The 18,788-nt window shown below is 28.9% G+C and overlaps 3 long non-coding RNA genes across 3 annotated transcripts; 1 reads left to right on the top strand and 2 right to left on the bottom strand.

The window, feature by feature from the left end:
- On the top strand, positions 1-1,314 carry LOC149060046 (uncharacterized). Its single transcript, XR_016189970.1, has 3 exons — positions 1-78; positions 154-373; positions 964-1,314. It is a non-coding gene; the product is annotated as an uncharacterized LOC149060046 (long non-coding RNA).
- Positions 1,315-1,955: 641 nt separating this feature from the next.
- On the bottom strand, positions 1,956-2,803 carry LOC149060045 (uncharacterized). The gene is made up of 3 exons (XR_016189921.1): positions 2,666-2,803; positions 2,442-2,610; positions 1,956-2,372 (listed from the first exon to the last, which is right to left on the bottom strand). It is a non-coding gene; the product is annotated as an uncharacterized LOC149060045 (long non-coding RNA).
- A 1,056-nt stretch (positions 2,804-3,859) lies between these two features.
- LOC149060044 (uncharacterized) lies at positions 3,860-9,712 on the bottom strand. The gene is made up of 3 exons (XR_016189895.1): positions 9,618-9,712; positions 4,060-4,306; positions 3,860-3,977 (listed from the first exon to the last, which is right to left on the bottom strand). It is a non-coding gene; the product is annotated as an uncharacterized LOC149060044 (long non-coding RNA).
- Between the last annotated feature and the right edge of the window lie 9,076 nt (positions 9,713-18,788).

Genomic DNA, 18,788 nt, shown 5'->3' with positions numbered 1-18,788 from the left:
AGTCCAGAAACAAATCTGGTTGTTATACCTGAAACTCCTGAAGTACCTACTTAACATATGTTCTGTTGTTAGAAAGAAGTAATTAAAATAATATGATATGATTTATTATAATAAAATTATTTATTATATTAATACAATTTTTATAAATTACAGGCGGGTAACTTCAGTCAAGGAGATTTAAATAGTCCAACTAAAAGGTGCAAATATTGGTATATTACACAAAAAAATAGTCAAACTTTAGCCAAAAAAATTTAAAATTCAAGAAAAAGGAATCAACGCCTTCTCAATAAAGTTAAAACGATGGGTAATTTAATTGATCATTTAAAGGAAGAAAATAAAATTTCAGTAACATGTCATACAGTAGGTATTAAAGGTAAACTAAATCAAAATAAAAAAAAAAAAAAACATGGTACTGGTTTAGTTGACGCCCACTAGCCCACGTATTCTCTCATCATTCAGGTTTAGTTGACATCAGCCACTAATATCTCTCGTATTTTCGATGTGCTAATCATCTTTTATACAAATTTTCTATTCTACTGTAGATAAAAAAGTATGAAAATCTGTGCTATTAAAAATAATAATAATAACAACACAATAAATACATAAGTATGATATATTGGTATAAATTGTATATTTTGTATTTATTGTGTTATTATTATTATAATTTTTAAATACAACAGTATTAAACATATAAGAGAAATACAAGTGGCAGGAATCAACTAAACCAGTACCAAAAACATAACAAAAACTGTTTTTTTTTTTTTTGGTTTTTATAAAAAAAATTATATGAAAAAAAAATTAACATAAAGATTTCTTTATAAGCGTTTAATATTTTTGAAAATAAGAACTGAAAAAAGGTGTTGTTTATTGTTATTATATTTTTCCCATTGACTTTGATTTTTCCTATCTTCTTATCCTATTAATTTATATATGTATATGTATTAATACATTTTTTTTTTCTAGATAGGAATCATTACCAACTTTTGAATGTGACTTAATTTTAAAACAGTTAAATAAAAAAACAGGAAAAAAGATTTCCCCTGAACTTAGGACTTTTGCATTGACACTACAATTCTACTCTCCTGCTGCTTATAAGTATGTTAGAAGCAAATTTTCTAAATGCTTACCACATCCAAGTACCATAAGAAAATAGTATGCTACAATAGATGGTTCACCTAGATTCACTAATGAATCATTAAATGCTATAAAAATAAAACTTGATGAAATGAAAATAAAAAACTGTAAGTGGTACAGTCTACTGTGGTATAATCATGGATGAGATTTTCATAAGAGAAAATGTAAATTTGGTTGGAAAACGGTTAGTATTGTTTTTTATAATATTTGTTAAATTAGGTATATAAAATCAGAATTACTAATATTATGTATTAAGTTTATTAGATTAACAATTTATTTTATTATATTGACGACGTCTTATTATTTATGTAATATGTATTAATTCTTAATTCAGTTATACAGATAATTATATCAATAAATAGTTGTTATTGACTCAATGTTTATGTTCTGATTAATTGACGAATGCAATATTTATGTACAAAATGATATTTATATTTTATTTCATTAATAAATTCAAAATATTATAATATTATTATAATAAAACAATTTATGATATGTAATAATAAATAATATATATAAAACACCCAAGAGTAAATAATTAAAAATAAGTTATTACTTACTATATTGTTATTGTTAATTATATAAATAAAGGTTGACAAACTGAACAAAGTTAAGAATACAGAAATAATACTCATAGTTAATACAGGATTATTTTAATGATATGGACATTTTTTCTTTAAATTTCAATCAAATGTATATTTATAATAAAATTTAAACTTTAATAGAAATGTATTATCATAAAGAAAAGTATATGCATGATTAAAATTAATGTGAATTTATTTGTAAATATTCTAAAAGAATATGAATTTTTGTGTAACTTTTTGAGCTTTTAAAATTATAAAAAAAACATTCTAAAAATGTGTAAAACATATTCGATTCCTCAGGTATTGTAAATCAAAAAGATATATACTTTTAAAACAAATATCCAATGCTTTTAAGACACTTTTAAAATTGTAATGCACTCCATTAAAGAAAAGAAAGATATCTGTGATAGAGAAATTATCTTGCCCAACGCAGAAAAGTGAAGGCTGTAGAGAAGTTTTTGTTTTTCTGACATGGTCTATGTAGTCTTCAATATTTTGTTGCGTGTCACCAACAAAAATAACAGATTCTTGTGAGTCCTTGATGGTGAATTTTATAGTTGTCTTCTTAGATGTATTGGGATCGATTCGGATTATTCTATTTGTTGGGACTAAGTAACCGTGGAATGCCCATATCAGAGCAGCATGTCTGACCATCTAAAATAATAATACATTTACATATACATGCAAACATTTAAATAAAAAAAGAAGATAATTTTAGCTTACTCTTTGATATACCAACATCAGTTGATAATGTCTCAAGGATTTTTTTCACTGATCTATCTTTGACGTGGTTTTATTTAGATAGAATAGGTATGATGTCATTAAAATATGCTTCCCATTTTTCTAGAAGTATATCATGTGGAGTAAATGATGCCTCAAAGTCCATGTCAATCTAAAAAAGTATACTCGTACAGTCGTACATTTAATAAAACTAAAAAAACTTATACCAGTCGATAACCACTTGGTTATTTATAAAATGGCCATTTTTCCATAATCTCTTTAGTGGTATTGCTTTTAATATATTGAATTCGTGAATTACAATAAGCCTTCTATGGGCAATCAAATTTAAGTGCTTTAATACAGCTTTCTGCATCATTTTCTGGCTCTGAAAAATAATATTATTTATACTGTAGTCTATAAGTATTAAATAGGGTGCGGATTTGTATGTATTAAAAAATTTATCGAAACGTGTATAGCAATAACTGGGTCGATAATGTGTGGACTATGTACTAATAGTCGCAACTTGCGATTATAATTTGCACACGCACGGACTGGAGAAGATAACTACTCATAATATAAAACGGCGATACATTACTAATTCTGTAAATAGCTCAATATTTAACAAAAATATGTAATATCAGTAAAATATGTAAAAATATGTAATTTAGATTAAATATGTAAGAATATGTAATATCAACCATAGCTTAAAATAATCAGATAGTCCTGTAACATATTTCTGTAAAGGAATCATTCAAATATTATCATTCACGACAAATATGTAAATACATACAAATCCGCACCCTAGTAATAAATAAGAATATTTTACCGAAATTGTTCAAATGTCTGCTAAATTTATCTGAATTAACAGAAGAGGTTTTTCTTGCAGAGTGTTCCAAAAGGCCTGATACCACTTTAAATTATGTTGTTAGATTATAAAGTTTGCCTCTATTTCCAGTTCTGTAATACTCCTAAAAAATAAAATTCCAGTATTTTAGAGTATAAATGTATAATAATGACTAATTTAAATAATAATAATAATAATCGTATATTACCAATTTCTCAGACGGAAACCTTTCCAGAATTTGTTGTTCTAATTGGTAACTGGCAGCTAAAGACATCTTAACACCTTTTTCTTCATAATAATTAACAATTAATGATATTAGAACAGATCTCTGATCTTCATGAAAACCTAAAAACTTGTTATAATAATCGACATGGCCCTTTCCTTTCGAAGTTTCATTAAAAACGTCAGATAGCATCATCCCGATACATGTATTTTCAGGACTAGGTGTAGATCTCTGATATGGCATAAACACCTTGTAGGTGTTTTAGTGATAGATCCAGGAGCAGAAAAAATGGATCTGGCTGATGAGCTTTGACAATCTTGATTAATTGGACTCAGTGGAATTCCAATAGAATCACGCTATTTTTCTAATTTGTCTTCAAATTTAAATTACATCCCTAAATCAAAACCTTTGAGTAGACGTTCAATTTGATGACGTTTGACAATTTTAAAGACATCGACATAAACGTTTTGAGCTGTAAAACAAAAAAAAGTTACAAATTTATTATACTATTAATAATATGATACTTTTAGAATTAAAAATAATCGTATACCTACCAATGAACTCATCAGCTAACACTTCAAAGATTCCATCCAGACAGAAATTATCTAAGTTTCATTTCTTCCGATGTTGGCTCATCAACGGTTAATATCCCATGATTAGTATCTGACTGAGAAATGTCCATAATATGATATTTGATATGGGAGTTTATTGTATTCAGATCATCATCATTCATATCTGCTGATTGTAGAAGTAGTGGTGGTCCACGAAAAAATGCGTTCATAATTTCAGTATCTTCTGCGTCTGTAGAGTTCATTATAATATTCGATTTGTCCATTTTCTGACAGTTAATTCAACTTATAGTTAAATTTAAAATTAGAATTAAAGTATAGTATATATTATTAATTTAATTCGTATAATGGTCTTTACAATAACTTATAAAAAACTTATTTTTTGTTTTTAAATTCCTAAAATTAAGTATACATTATTATTATTATTATGAAAACTTAATTTTTTTTTTTAAATTACCTTAAAATAAATATACATCATTAATTTTAAGCTATGGGTATTATTATTATTAATTATTAATAAATAAAATAGAGCTAAATGCATCGATAATATTCTTTAAGACATATAACTTTTTTCTCTCTCGCAGTTCTAATTAAATGTATGGGTGGTCCAATTATTTCATCAGTAGATATTAGTGAAAATGGTCACAAGTTTAAAGGATCTACTCCATAAGCAAGTATATGGTTATCAATGATAACTTATCATATTTTAAACTCCGTAAATGCTGTCAAAAAAATAAAACTTTTTTCTGCTCTACAATCACAATTTCTAGTATCAAATATAACATATATTTGTTATAAACTGAAATGTAATAACCGTTTCTATATTCAACTCATTTAAAATATAGACATGAATACAATTCTATGGAAACGTCACTAGTGTATTGTAATTTATCCTTAATAAGATTTATGAAATTACTGTCTACCATTCTTATCATTTGAAGTAATCATTAGAAAAGTTTGTGCCTTTTAATAATTGAAATGCAAATTTTAGTTCATACTTTTTAGCCAATGTAAAACATATATTTTTTCGTGACGTTATACAATGTGAGTAAATTTTGAACTGTTTATGTTTCTGTTCAAAATTGAAACACCAAATGTGTCTTAGAGGTCCTGACTGTCTTATAATATTGGGGTAATGCGTCAAGTGGTGAAATTTAGACTTAAGTGTGTCATTAAATAACCCTTTCAGTACTTATTTTGCAAAAGTTAAAAAAAAAAATTTTTTTCTTCTTTTTATCTCTATATACACTATTGAAAGTACTTACCGAATTTAAAGGTGATCCGACTATGGAGGAGGGATTTATGGAGTTGGTCCCTGTAAGACCCATTGGTATTCAATTGTTATTAAATGAATACACAACTAATACAAATAATAATTTGATATTTTACTTTTCTTTTTTTATTTAATAATTATATTAAATTATTTTAAACACATTCTATTAATATAAATAATAAATTTAACAATTATGAATTCTTATATTTTTAATTATAAATGATAATCAGTAAAACAATTTTTTTTATGAACTACAAAACACAAATGTACGTTGCATTTTTTACAATAAACATGAGTTTTCGCGCCGCAACCTTCTTTTTTACAACGTAATTTATTGTTATTATACATTGGTAAGTGCCAATTAAATCTTTTCGTGTTTCTTCATGTGGTAATGGCTCTTTTTTTTTCTTTTTTGTCTGTGGTGAATTTTTCGGAGTACTGCTACTTGGTCTTACTCTACTTTTTGTCACTACAGAATTGGCGAGGTTAATTAAATTATCAGCAAGTCGAAGTTTAAAATTTAGTAAATCCATTCTATCTTTTTTTTTAATTTTAAATTTATCACAGTCCTTCAAATATTCCAACCACGAATTGCAGCAAGCCATATCAATGGCATGAAACATCATACGGAGAGTCCATTTCTTTGACTTTATAAAAATTCTATAATACGCAATTAATTGATCGATTTTGTCGACCCCTCCCATGCTTTTATTATACATTTTGATGACTTCAGGTTGTTCTATATCTAAATATTGCTTAGTTTTTTTATCCCATCTTTTAACTTTTTCAACTTCCCCGGAAGCAATAAAGTTCGAACACATATAAACTGGCTTGCTATCATACCATTTTACTAAGCATTTAGTATCTTCCTTATTTCGTATTTCATCAGTTGTACCTCGACCTTTCGATGCCATCCACTTATCGCTCAAAAAGGGTGGCTTACTAAACCTATTTACACGAATTGTAGATGCTGCGTAAATTTTTTTATGAAGCAATATTTCAAATAAATTATATCCCGCAAAAAAATTATCAAAATACAAACAATGTTTGTTTTTTTCCAAATCTTGTGCCAGAGTTAATACGACACTTACGCCCATCCCAACTTGTTTTTGTATTTGAGGAGGAATATTAAATTTAGTGGCGGATCCTTGATAAAGTAAAAAATCATAAATAGTTCCACTTGATCCACACATAACGTATACTTTTACTCCCCACGGGTTTGGCTTTCCTTTGCAGTACTGTTTTATATTTAATTTTCCTGTGAATGGAACAATTTGTTCGTCGATTGAAATATTACGCTCGACAATTAATTGCTTACATCTCTTTCTAACACAGTCATACATGGGTCTAACTTTTTTAAATCAATCGTTATTGTCAATTGACAATGTTAAATTATCAACAACATGAAAATTTGTTCTTAGCGAGAAAAATCGATTAACTGTCATATATTGGCTAAAATTAGATAAACCTAAAGTAGTGTCCCAGTACATTCGTACCCTAGGGTATTTTAAGCAACCCATACGAATATGAAGAGCAATAAATGTTTTGATTTCCGATATATCAGTAGGTTTATTCCATGATGATCCATTTTGAATTGCATACCTGTTGGTCATTTCTGCCATTTTTTCAATTTCTGCGTCATTGAAATAACGATTAAATTACACCAAAGGAGCTTGAATCTCATAATAATCGGATACGTCAGGTAAAATTTCATTTAAGATGGGTTTATTACTATTAGAAAAAGGCAATCTTTCCCATTTAATCTCATGTTTAGAAGATAATTGAATATTTACCAAATTATCATTCAATGATTCAGTATTGATTATTGCTGGCATATAATCATTGTACTCGTCCAGAAAATTTGCTGCGTCATCTGTATTCAAATAATCGTAGTCCAAATCATTATTAACATTTTGTTTTTCTAAATCGGCCATGAGATCTTCAAATTCTTCGATCGGAAAATGTCCTATAATAGTAGGAAAGAATGTTATAAAAATATATTTTAGTATCATGCCTATAGTACTTATCCATTACCTTCATTTCGATTACTGCTTAACTCATAGTCATCTTCGTCAGAATCAAAGTATGGACAATCGGAATTATTTCCATCAAGTAGTTCACTAATTTCAAAATCTTTTAGATTTGACATGTTCACAATAATTTATTAATTATATTATACGTTCATTACAAATAATAATATTCGACGAAAGAATAATCGCATAATAGTTCACAACAATTTATTTATATTATACGTTACGTTCAGTACAAATAATAATATTCGTCGAACGCATAATCGTATGATACTGATAATGATTAGTTATATAATCAGGTTTAAACATCTATATTTAGTCTTATAATTTATTGTTTATAATAATAATTGTATAACAATATAGTACTTCTGGGTCTTTCAAGACCCAAAACATTTTTAGGCGATATCAGAACAATCTAGTGATCAAATTGAACAAACAATATAAATATTTAATCATTAAATACGTGAAAAAATGGCTGTATTTTTTTTCAGTACATGCCATCTATCAGTGAACTATAAAATGTTGTCAAATATGACTAAGCCAAGAAATTTACTGTGGATTATTTATAATGGTTTTTAATTGATTATAATGTGTTTTAAACAATATCTATTATTATCAAAATACATTTTATTGATAATACAAACCTTCCATACTATGATGACTTAAACTATTATCCCTTATCATACTTTAGAGGAAAATTATGACGTATTATAGGGAATGGGTCTTGAAAGACCCATCAGTACTGAAAGGGATAAAGTGATGTAGTCAGAGTTATGTACTTTAATTTTATTTTCCAAAATTTGTATACTACACTCGTCAATCTCAAAACAAAGTAATATATCAACAATCTCAACAATGTTGATCAGAAATTTCAAAACTATGTCATCAGAAGGAACAAAATCTCCGATCATAATAGGAAAACACACGATGAAAGTCATCATTTCCCTAGCTGACATTCTTAATTTTTTTTTTAAGATGATAAGACTATTTTGGGTGAAAGATTCTCAATTTCTTTTGGTCCATAATCAAACAATTGCTTTCGAGAATTTAAAGTATCCAAATCAAAATATTTCATTGACGTTTTAAAATAACCAATTATACGAATTATATTATAATGACAAACTCCTTCAAAAAGGTCAATAATATCAGCATAGTAATTTTTCACAACGTGGAAGGATGGTATATTATTTAGTAAGGATTCTTTAACTATTCCTTTAGAGTTACGATCGATAATATCAATTTGATAGTTTTCAACTGTGCGCATTATTTCTGGAATCTCACAAATTAATTGTTGTGTATTTACTTTCGGAGCTCTGCAAAATCTACAAAAATAATTACTAGAGAACGATTTGCTAAAGTTGAGAAAACAGTTTAATCCTAAATTGTCACATACAACCAAACCTAAGATAAAATCTGTACCTGAGAGGCAGAAGGGTCCAAATCCATTATTGTAACTTTTCAGGAGAGCCAAAAAACCGTTTTACAGCTATTTTTATTTTACTTAAATGGTTGGTGTAAATTCAATTTAATGATTATATCAATGCGGTTTGTTTTAAATTATAGGCTATAATATTCTCAATAATATGAATATTTTTTCTTTTATTTATAACTTACCTATAATTGTTTAAATTAAATATTTTGGACTTAGATCATTTTGCTTTCTCACATTCATCAATATAAACTTGATACATCTTAGAAATATTCATATCAGGACCCAAGTATTTTCTTTTGGTTCTTTCTCTAGAATAGTGGCTTAAATAAGATGGAAAGCTACCTATATGATTCTTGACATGTTCAATAATATTGTATGAAAGTTTATTATTTGGTGCATGTACCCCTTTGATCTGGCTCGGTTATGGCTGAGACAGAATTTGTTTTTTTTAGTGATACACATAAAAATGTATTTGAAATTGATAACGTATTAAGAAACATAGTTTTACATACAAACATTTTTTTGTTATCAACTAATAAACTAAAAACTCGTGTACAAGTCTTTTGAGCCTTATTTCCGGTTCGTAATCTATGTCTGTCTACATCTTTTATATCGATCAACATTGAAATAAATTGCCTTCTGTATCCCATGATAACATTTTTTCCCAAAAATCTGTAAATATTATTGTTCTAGTGCTTTCAGAAATTTTTGTATAACATTTCATTCGACATGTAACCGGACATGGGGGGCCCATTTTTTTCTTCGACAAATAATTGTTTTTTTTATGTAGATGATACATAAGCCTCACCTTTTAATCGCTTGATAGATGTTTTTTTTTCCAATACTCTGGTGTTCGTTTTCTCTTTTTCCCTTTTTCTGGTGTTTTTGTAGGTTCTACATTCTCTGTTTCTTGAATGATACTATTCTGTATTGAATCTGGAGGACTATCTTCTACACTATTTTCCTTACTATTTCCATTATAATTTGATTTCTCAAATGGCAAATTACGAATGATGTTCAAAATGTTTTACCCGGTTTTTTCATGATTGTTGGTTTCTACAATAATACAAGATATTAGCTAATAAAAATACAACTATAATTTTAATTAAGATATTATACAAAACTACCATCAATTAACATACCATTTAAACAATTTTCATTATTTTTATTTTTATCATCACTGGATAAAGACATAAACGTTTGGTTCAAATTTTCAAAACAAATACTCATTTCATAAAGGTATTTTAAAGGAAAATGATTGTTATCACCTTTAAAAAAATGTATACATTAGGTTGTGACAAATAATAAATACCTAAATATTATAAATACCAGATGAATGTACAATAGTTGATTCAATATTATTATTATTTAAATTATTGTGCTTATTATTATAATGGCTGCTTTGGTCAATTTGAGTAGCATATAGAGGATCATGAGGGGTTTTATCCAATAAATAACTGTTTTCATCTACAAAATATTGTTAATTTAGTTAAATATAAAAATATATTACCAAGATATTAGGTAAAGCCAAATTAAATATAATTTTAATATGTACCATTATAATTGTTTTGGTCAATGATTGGTTCATGAAACACATAGTTATCAACTTCCAAACGTATATCAGAAAGCCATGAAGTGACAGCTGAATTAAGTTTCTTTTCACTATATAAGTTATTACCTAAAGTTAAAAGTATAATATTGTAATATTATATGACTAAATGTAAAACATACCTTATATTATTAATATATGATTATAATAAAAATATATTAGCAAATAATATAATACAATCAAATTAATACCTCCAAAAGAACGTTGGTCCTTGACTTCAGATAAACTGATGACTTTTTTTTATTTGGTATTGGATTGTCTACAACCATCAAACAATTTAAATTGATTACTTTTTATTATAAATGGTAAAACAAACTTATAATTCACCATAATATTGTTTTTTTAAGTTTTAGTATTACCTACTAATATGGTATTGTATAAAATATGATTATAATATTTTTAATATTAACTAGGTGTCTAGGTGCCTAAGTAAATATTATAATATTATAATACTATATAAACTAAAATATAATATAACCATTGATTATAAATATTATAGATTGCTCACTGGGCGGTTTTTCGATGGTCTACAATAAAACTCTCGGTAGATGGCGATAAGAACTAGAAACATTTAATAAATTCGTATTTCATTTTTAGCCACTGTTAAATGGCCGAGTGCAGTGCGGGGTTAAACAGGTTTCAGCGATGAAGCGCCCGGCATGTTGACGCGCGATGTAGTGTTATAAATAAATATAAATATTTCGTTTTAATTATTAAATTAAATATATTTTGAAGACAAATAAAAATGTTATAATATATTTTAATAACAGGGATAGAAATCATACGATATCATTAAAGTTTTAAATTTCAAATTTCAAATGTTAAGTTTTTAGATATGGTTATTATATGACATTGTAATATAATATATAATGCATATATTATATTACAGTTAAAATTATTTATTTTGTAAAATACGTAACTTATCTGCAATTTGTACTTTTCTTTTTTCAATCTTCGAATTTTCTAATTTGCATTATTTTAATACTTTTGTTCTAAACAACAATTCAATTACATACATGTAATGACAATAACATTTTAAGTTTTGAAAGTTTGTATATTTTTTATTAATTTGCAGGAATGCTTTTTTTTTTAGTTGGCGTAAAATCTTTTAGATTCTGAACGAAGTGATGAATGTATTGATTTTACAACGATGTGTGTTTTTTTTTCTTTTTTGTGTCTGTCATCTCGTTTTGGTGCAGTAAAAGTGCTTCGATTTTTGACTTCAGCACCTTATTCGATCAGAAAGTGAATCTAGTTGGTACTTTGAGGGGTCAAAAGTAAAAAATTCTTAATTCTTTTCTAAATAATCGGGATAAATAAACTAAAAATTAAGGGGGGAAAAGTGGGTATCGCTCTGCTGTACATTAGGTGGTGGGGTGGACCTCAGACTAGGATAGGTTAGATTTGAATGCAATGATAGGTTTGATGATTTGTCAGTCTAGGATATATTATATTTAAATATTGTCATATATTCTATTTTGAAACAAATATTTTATTTTTCAATAAAGACGCATTTCGCATAAGGCATGGCATTTTCTAGATTTGCCCCTTGTAAAAAAAAAGTGATTTACGGGATTAACTGACAATATAATTGTATACAATTTTGAAGTAGGTACCTACTACCTACTCATAATAATAGACTGTATTCCGAGGTATATTAATTAAAATTTAAAAATATATAAAATCCCCACAACTACAATCGTAACAGTATAAGACCAAGTACAAACTGCAGAGTGCAGACGGACATTACCAGCTATATTATTCATGTTATGCTTACTTACGAATTACGAGAAATTCTGATTCTGGTAATTTAATCAAAATTATTTCACTTGCTACCACGATTTAAGATCATAAAATTCTATCTTAAACCGTGTTCGCTAATCACTATTAGGTACAAATAAATTGTGTACAAGTTAAATATTAAATAATCTGAAATATCGACACCGTCGAGCGTCGGCCTCGGCGTCATATAATTAATAATATCAGTCATCACAAAAAAGATCTATTTCGGAGTTTAGAATTCCCTGTGACAAACACGACTACAACGAATAAATAAAATTATTAATTAATATGTTATTTTGGTAATTTGGTTATAAAACCCATAGGGCATAGATATAATATGCCATATACTGATAACCTACGAGTAAAATATACGTTGATTATAACTATTTACAATATGTTTAAATTTTAAAGCACAACGATGAGTGATGACGGATAATGGACATTGGTATTTGTCGATTATATCGATATTATAATATTATATATAAAACAACTTTACTGCCCACCGTTATAGCAAATAATATAACCTAACCTTATTCCAATTTCCAGTATAGCCCCATTTTCCATAAATAATATTTTTATGCCAAGATAGATTGGCAGCGTTGTCGTGTTCGCGTTAGATGTGTGTGTGTGTGTGTAACGATGATTCCTGATTGGTCAATCATGTTATAGACCAATTGATACTGCAGGTTACCGTTAAGAATATATCTATAAGTATAATTCGTGCTACGACCTACGTGACACGTGTGATTATTGGAAAAGGAGCTTACAAGTTTAAACTGTAATAACTAATAAGTGTATAATATTTTATATTTAAGTTGTATCGATTATCGACTTTGTCTTATCGTTCGAAGTTTCTTTGTTTGGCCGTAGCCCGTGAGAGTGAGTTGAGACATCGTAATATTCATATGACCACGCGTTTGATTTTGTATTTCCGACTTTGTACACGCTGTTTTGCTTTTTCATTCCGTACGTCACTACTCCACTACTATTTGGCACAACTATCAATTTATTGTTAAAATAAAAAGTGGATTGCGGCATTTCTTTTTTTTTTAAATTTTGATTTGAGTTGGTCAGACAGGCGACAGCCAACATTTCACTCGGCAATTGGCTAAGTATACAAGTATACTTAGTATACAGTATAATATATTCCACATTTCCACTAGCTGTTAGGGTAAGTACTATATTATTATTCCTTAATAATAAGTATAGGTACCTAGATAGTATTAATCATAGCATGTTCTATATACTTTCTACTGGACATTTTTTTGGTATCATTTATAAAATTCTCATCATAAAGGTCCCCACACACTGCAGTGGTAGCGGTGGCGGTTCTATTGTTTTGCTTTACCTTCGAGGTGAGCAGTGGAATTGTGTCCTGCAGCATTTTACCGCTACCGCTGCAGTGTGTGGAACCTTAATACCTACATCGTGTAGGTAAAAATATTTAAATGGATAATTACTAATAATAATACCTATAGATAGATATATAATTATCCTCCATTATTACTAGTTATTATATCTTAAGGATGCTTTTAGTAGGTATTTGACTTTATTCAATACCTAATCATTGTATTATTATATTATATGGACTTTTATTCATGTATTTATTTACTCTTGTTTAGGTTTTTGTCTGGTATCTACATATTGGTTTTATCTACGGTTTAATTTTCATCCTACAAGATTCATAAGTGCTGGCAATCTTGGTAAAGAATTTTTTTTACCTGAACAACTTAAGCATAAGGAAATTTTTTAATCTTAATGATAGGAATTTGTATATGTTATTCAACTAAGTACCTAATAAGTGTTGATTGTAGATCCTATAGAATATTATTATTGATTTTATAATATACATTATATTATAAAACCAATGATATTATACAAATAATGGTTTTATTATGCTTTTATTACTAATAACTTATTATTAATATTTTAAATTTGTTAATTTATATTTTGGCCAAATTTTTGTCACTGGTGTTTGTAAATAAAATATTATATTATATATTTCGTATGACAAAGTAGAGCAACAAATTTAAACATGTAAATAATAACAAACTATATGGGATAGGATACAAATAATAATAATAAAATAAAATAATATAAAATAAAATAAAATAATAATATGTCTAAAATGGCAAGTGGTAACTATTATAGCTGAGATGAATTTGGAACTATAAGCTAAAGATTCATGTCCAGATTTTGTATCCAATCAATCACATCCATGTTAGCTGTATGGATATCATTTATAGTGCCTTTGAATGCACGTAACGGGCATTCAATTGCTATATGGGAGATTGTTTGCATATCATTTCCACAGTCACATGAAGGAGTGGTGTGTAATTTCCATTTGTACATCATGTGGTTGTATCTTCCATGGCCGGTCCTAATGCGATTTAGGGTCACCCAGATTTTTCTAGGCAGATCGAAGCCTGGCTGCTTGGAAGTTGGGTTGGTAACAATGTTTTGTCCATCAGGGTTCTCCGCCATCCAATCCTCAAGCCATTTGGTATTTTCCCCTGTGTTTTCCAGTAGTAGCATCTCTGCGGTTTTCCAGGATGGTTTGCGTGACTTAAGACGTAGTCTATCCACATTTAGTCTTACATCTGCGTGTATCGGAAGGTTCTTGTTATTTTTTATCTTAGTCCATTCCCGGATGAGAGCTTGTTCTCTTCGGATCTTAGGGGGAGCTATATTGCTAAGTACTGGGAGCCATTTTAAAGGGGTAGTTTTTAATGTTCCCCCTATGATTCTCATTGCTGAGTTGAGCTGTATGTCAAGTTTATTGGTATGTGCACTATTTATCCATACTGGGGCACAGTATTCTGCAGCTGAATATACTAGTGCTAGCGCGCTGATTCGTAAGGTATTTGCATCAGCTCCCCAGGATGTACCGCTCAATTTGGCAATTATACTATTACGGGTCTTTATTTTCGCTGAAAGTTTGACTAGATGGTTCTTGAAAGTGAGCGTTCTGTCTAATACCACACCCAGGTACTTAGGGTTGGGGTTGTTTTTTACTAGCTGATCTCCAAACTGCACCTGAATCTCCTGATTTGCTCTTCTGTTATTCAGATGGAAGAGGGTGACTTCCGTTTTTGATGGATTGGGTTTGAGTCTCCATTGATTGTAGAACGTATGTAATGTATCAAAGTCTTCAGACAGAATGTTTTCTAGGTCTTCGAATTCTTTACTCTGGCACGCTAGTGCTAGGTCATCAGCATATATAAATTTTCTTGCAGTTGTCGCTGGTAGGTCCTTGATATATATGTTGAAGAGAAGGGGTGCCAAGACAGAACCTTGAGGGAGGCCATTATTTAGCATCTTTATTTTACTTTTTTCCTCTCCAATAAAAACAGTAAAAAATCTGTTACTAAGCATATTATTGAGAAGTTTTAATAATGTTTTGCATGGAATCACATCCAGGAATTTTGTTAAGAGCCCTTTCCTCCAGACAGTATCATAGGCAGATGATAGGTCTATGAATGCCACTACTGTTTTAACATTTCTATCATACCCATTTTCTATGTGGGTAGTAAGTGTCATTACCTGGTCACAGCAACTCCTATTAGGGCGGAACCCAGCCTGTTCAAGTGGAATAGTGTCATCAATGGTGCTAGCAATGCGGTTGTAGATCAATCTTTCCAGTAATTTGTAGCATACGCTTAATAGAGATATCGGTCTATAGCTACTTACATCATTTTTTGGTTTTCCAGGCTTTAAGACTGCTAAAATTTTTGTTTGTTTAAAGAGTTTCGGTAGTTTTCTCGTATGGAGGACATCGGAGAAGAAGAGAGAAAGCCATTTAATTGTCTTGGGTCCGCTATATTTTATAAACTCCGGGTAAATTTCATCGAGTCCAGCTACTTTCCTAAGTTTTACACGTTTTAATGCTAGTTGTACTTCTTCGGGAGTAAATTTGTCAGCCCACTTCGATTTTTCCACTGCATGGGTTTTCTTTACTTTGAGGTCCATAGTCAATTTCCTAGAAATATCTTTGTCGATTTTGGCTCTTGACGTTTCTATCAGTCGATTCGCAAATGCATTAGGTTTTATTTCAGGTTCACCGTTACCTCGATTCTGGCTGGGATCTAGTCTGCGTAGTACGTTCCAGGCTTCCCGGCTAGAGTGTTTGAAATCTATATGTTCTACGGTTTCAGTCCAGCGGTCCTTGCGTCCCTTAGCTAGCGATCCTAAGAGTTTGTCCGCAGTTTCTGCTTGGCCATTCCTTCGATATTCTGTATACAGTCTGTCGCTTTCTACTAAAATTTGAAGCTATGAAGAAAAGTTCATTTTCTAAACGACATTTTAACCGTTTGGTTAAAAATCAGTTAAATGATTTAAACATGACAGTCGAATCTATTTTTAATTCAACCATTGAACCTAAGAACAGTAGTCTAGTTAGTCCTGATGTCCCTTTATTACCATCTGATATTACTTCAACTAATTTGTCTCCTGTGCTGGACTCTAATGCAGATGACAATAGCCTTAGTGTCAATTCCCAATATATTGAAAATATGTCTTGTGTTTGGAATAGTAGTGAATCGTTTTCACAACCATCTAGTTCTAGTGATGGAAGTATAGTAAATTATGAGATGGATAACAATTCTAAAAATAATTATAATACCAATGAAATGAATAATGAAACTTTTTCTGAAAAGCTCAAAAATTGGAATATTCAATTTAAAATCAACCATAACGCCTTGCAAGTTTTACTATCAATTTTAAGGGAAACACCAACATTTCAAAATCTTCCTAAGGATCCTAGGACATTTTTAATGACACCTAAAACAACAATTATGCGAGTTGTAAAACTAGGGTTGTATTATCATTTTGGCATCTTAAATAGTTTGAACAATATTTTTAATAAACAATTATCTGTTCCGTTGATTATTAAGTTAGCAATAAATATTAATGGTTCCTTTAAGTAAGTCTTCAGGAAGTCAACTTTATCCTATTCTGGGAATTGTTAAAGATTATAAGCCATTAAATAATATCGTCATCCCTATTGGTATTTATCATGGCCAAAAAAAACCTTGTTGTTTTAATAACTTTCTAGAAGAATTTGTTTCTGAAGCTGTTGGTTTATGTGATAAAGAAATTATGATTGCTGGAAAGTTAACCCGTATTGAAATATGTATGTTATTATTTGATACAGTAGCTAAAGCAAATGTGTTGCAGATAAAAGGGCACGCTGGTTACTACTCTTGCTCTAAGTGTACAGCTGAAGGAGAACATATAAATGGTAGAATGTGTTTTCCTGAAACAAATTTTACTAAAAGAACAAACCAAGATTTTAGAAATCAAACTGATGAAAACCATCACATTGGAGAAACTATACTGACTCAAATAACTGGTTTAGATTTAATATCAACAGTACCCCTTGACTATATGCATTTAGTCCTTCTCGGTGTGGTAAAAAAACTATTAGTTGGTACTTGGATCAATGGCAAACCACCTAATAAATTGCCCTCAGTGTTAGTAAACCAAATATCTGAACAATTACTATCATTTAGGCAATATATTCCAAGTGAATTTTCTAGAAAGCCCCGTTCGCTCAAAGAAGCTAAAAGGTTTAAAGCTACTGAATATAGATTATTTCTTCTTTATTTAGGGCCATTAGTCCTTAAAGATGTATTAGATACAGAGAAATATGATCATTTTATAACCTTACATTTGGCCATATCTATTTTAATATCAAATAAAGTATTTGAGTTTCAATATGTTGACTATGCTGAAAAGTTATTAAATTACTTTGTGAAAAGTTGTGGTTTTATTTATAGTAAAGAGTTTATGGTTCATAATATTCATAATCTTTTACATTTATGCAATGATGTGAGAAAATTTGGCCCATTGGATAATTTTAGTAATTTTCCTTTTGAAAACTACCTTGGTCAATTAAAAAAATTATTGAGAAAGCCTTCTGATATTTTACCTCAAATTATTCGTAGATTATCAGAATCTCAAAACTTCTATAAAACATTCAATTATAACAACCAACAAAGCTTAAATACATTAGAATATAAATTTTCAAAAATTAAACAAATTAAACAAATTGAAATTATAACACAAGATTGTGTTGGACCACAATATGAGGAGCTAACATTACCGTTGTATAAATTGACACTATCAAAACAAAACCGTTGTTGTAAATTAAAATGTGACACAATAATAGAAATTTTTAGTTTTTCCTATCAATCTGAATCCAAAAAACCTATTGCTATTGGGAAGAAATACTTAAATGTAACTAATTTTTATTACAAACCGGACCGTTCTTCCTTAATTGGAGTTCATTTTGTTTCTAATTTGTGTGCAGAGTATGGCTATTGGAATATTGATAATATATCAACAAAATTGGTAAGATTACCATTTGGTCATGGATTTGTTGTATTTCCTTTGTTACACTCTTCATGACTAGATATAATAGATATTATGCCAAAATATAGCATAGTATTACAATATATATTATATATTGTGTTTAATGTGTATATTATATGTAATTATTTAAATAATATGAATATTAAAACTGTATTAACTGCAGATCAGATATTAAAAGTTATTAGGTCTTTAGTTTTACAGTGTTTATTAAATCTA

The sequence above is a fragment of the Diuraphis noxia genome, unplaced genomic scaffold (genome assembly GCF_037042655.1).
Source record: "Diuraphis noxia isolate RWA-SAM2 unplaced genomic scaffold, SU_Dnox_SAM2 contig0001, whole genome shotgun sequence".
NCBI lineage: Eukaryota > Metazoa > Arthropoda > Insecta > Hemiptera > Aphididae > Diuraphis > Diuraphis noxia.
This window is presented reverse-complemented; position numbering and strand designations above follow the sequence as displayed.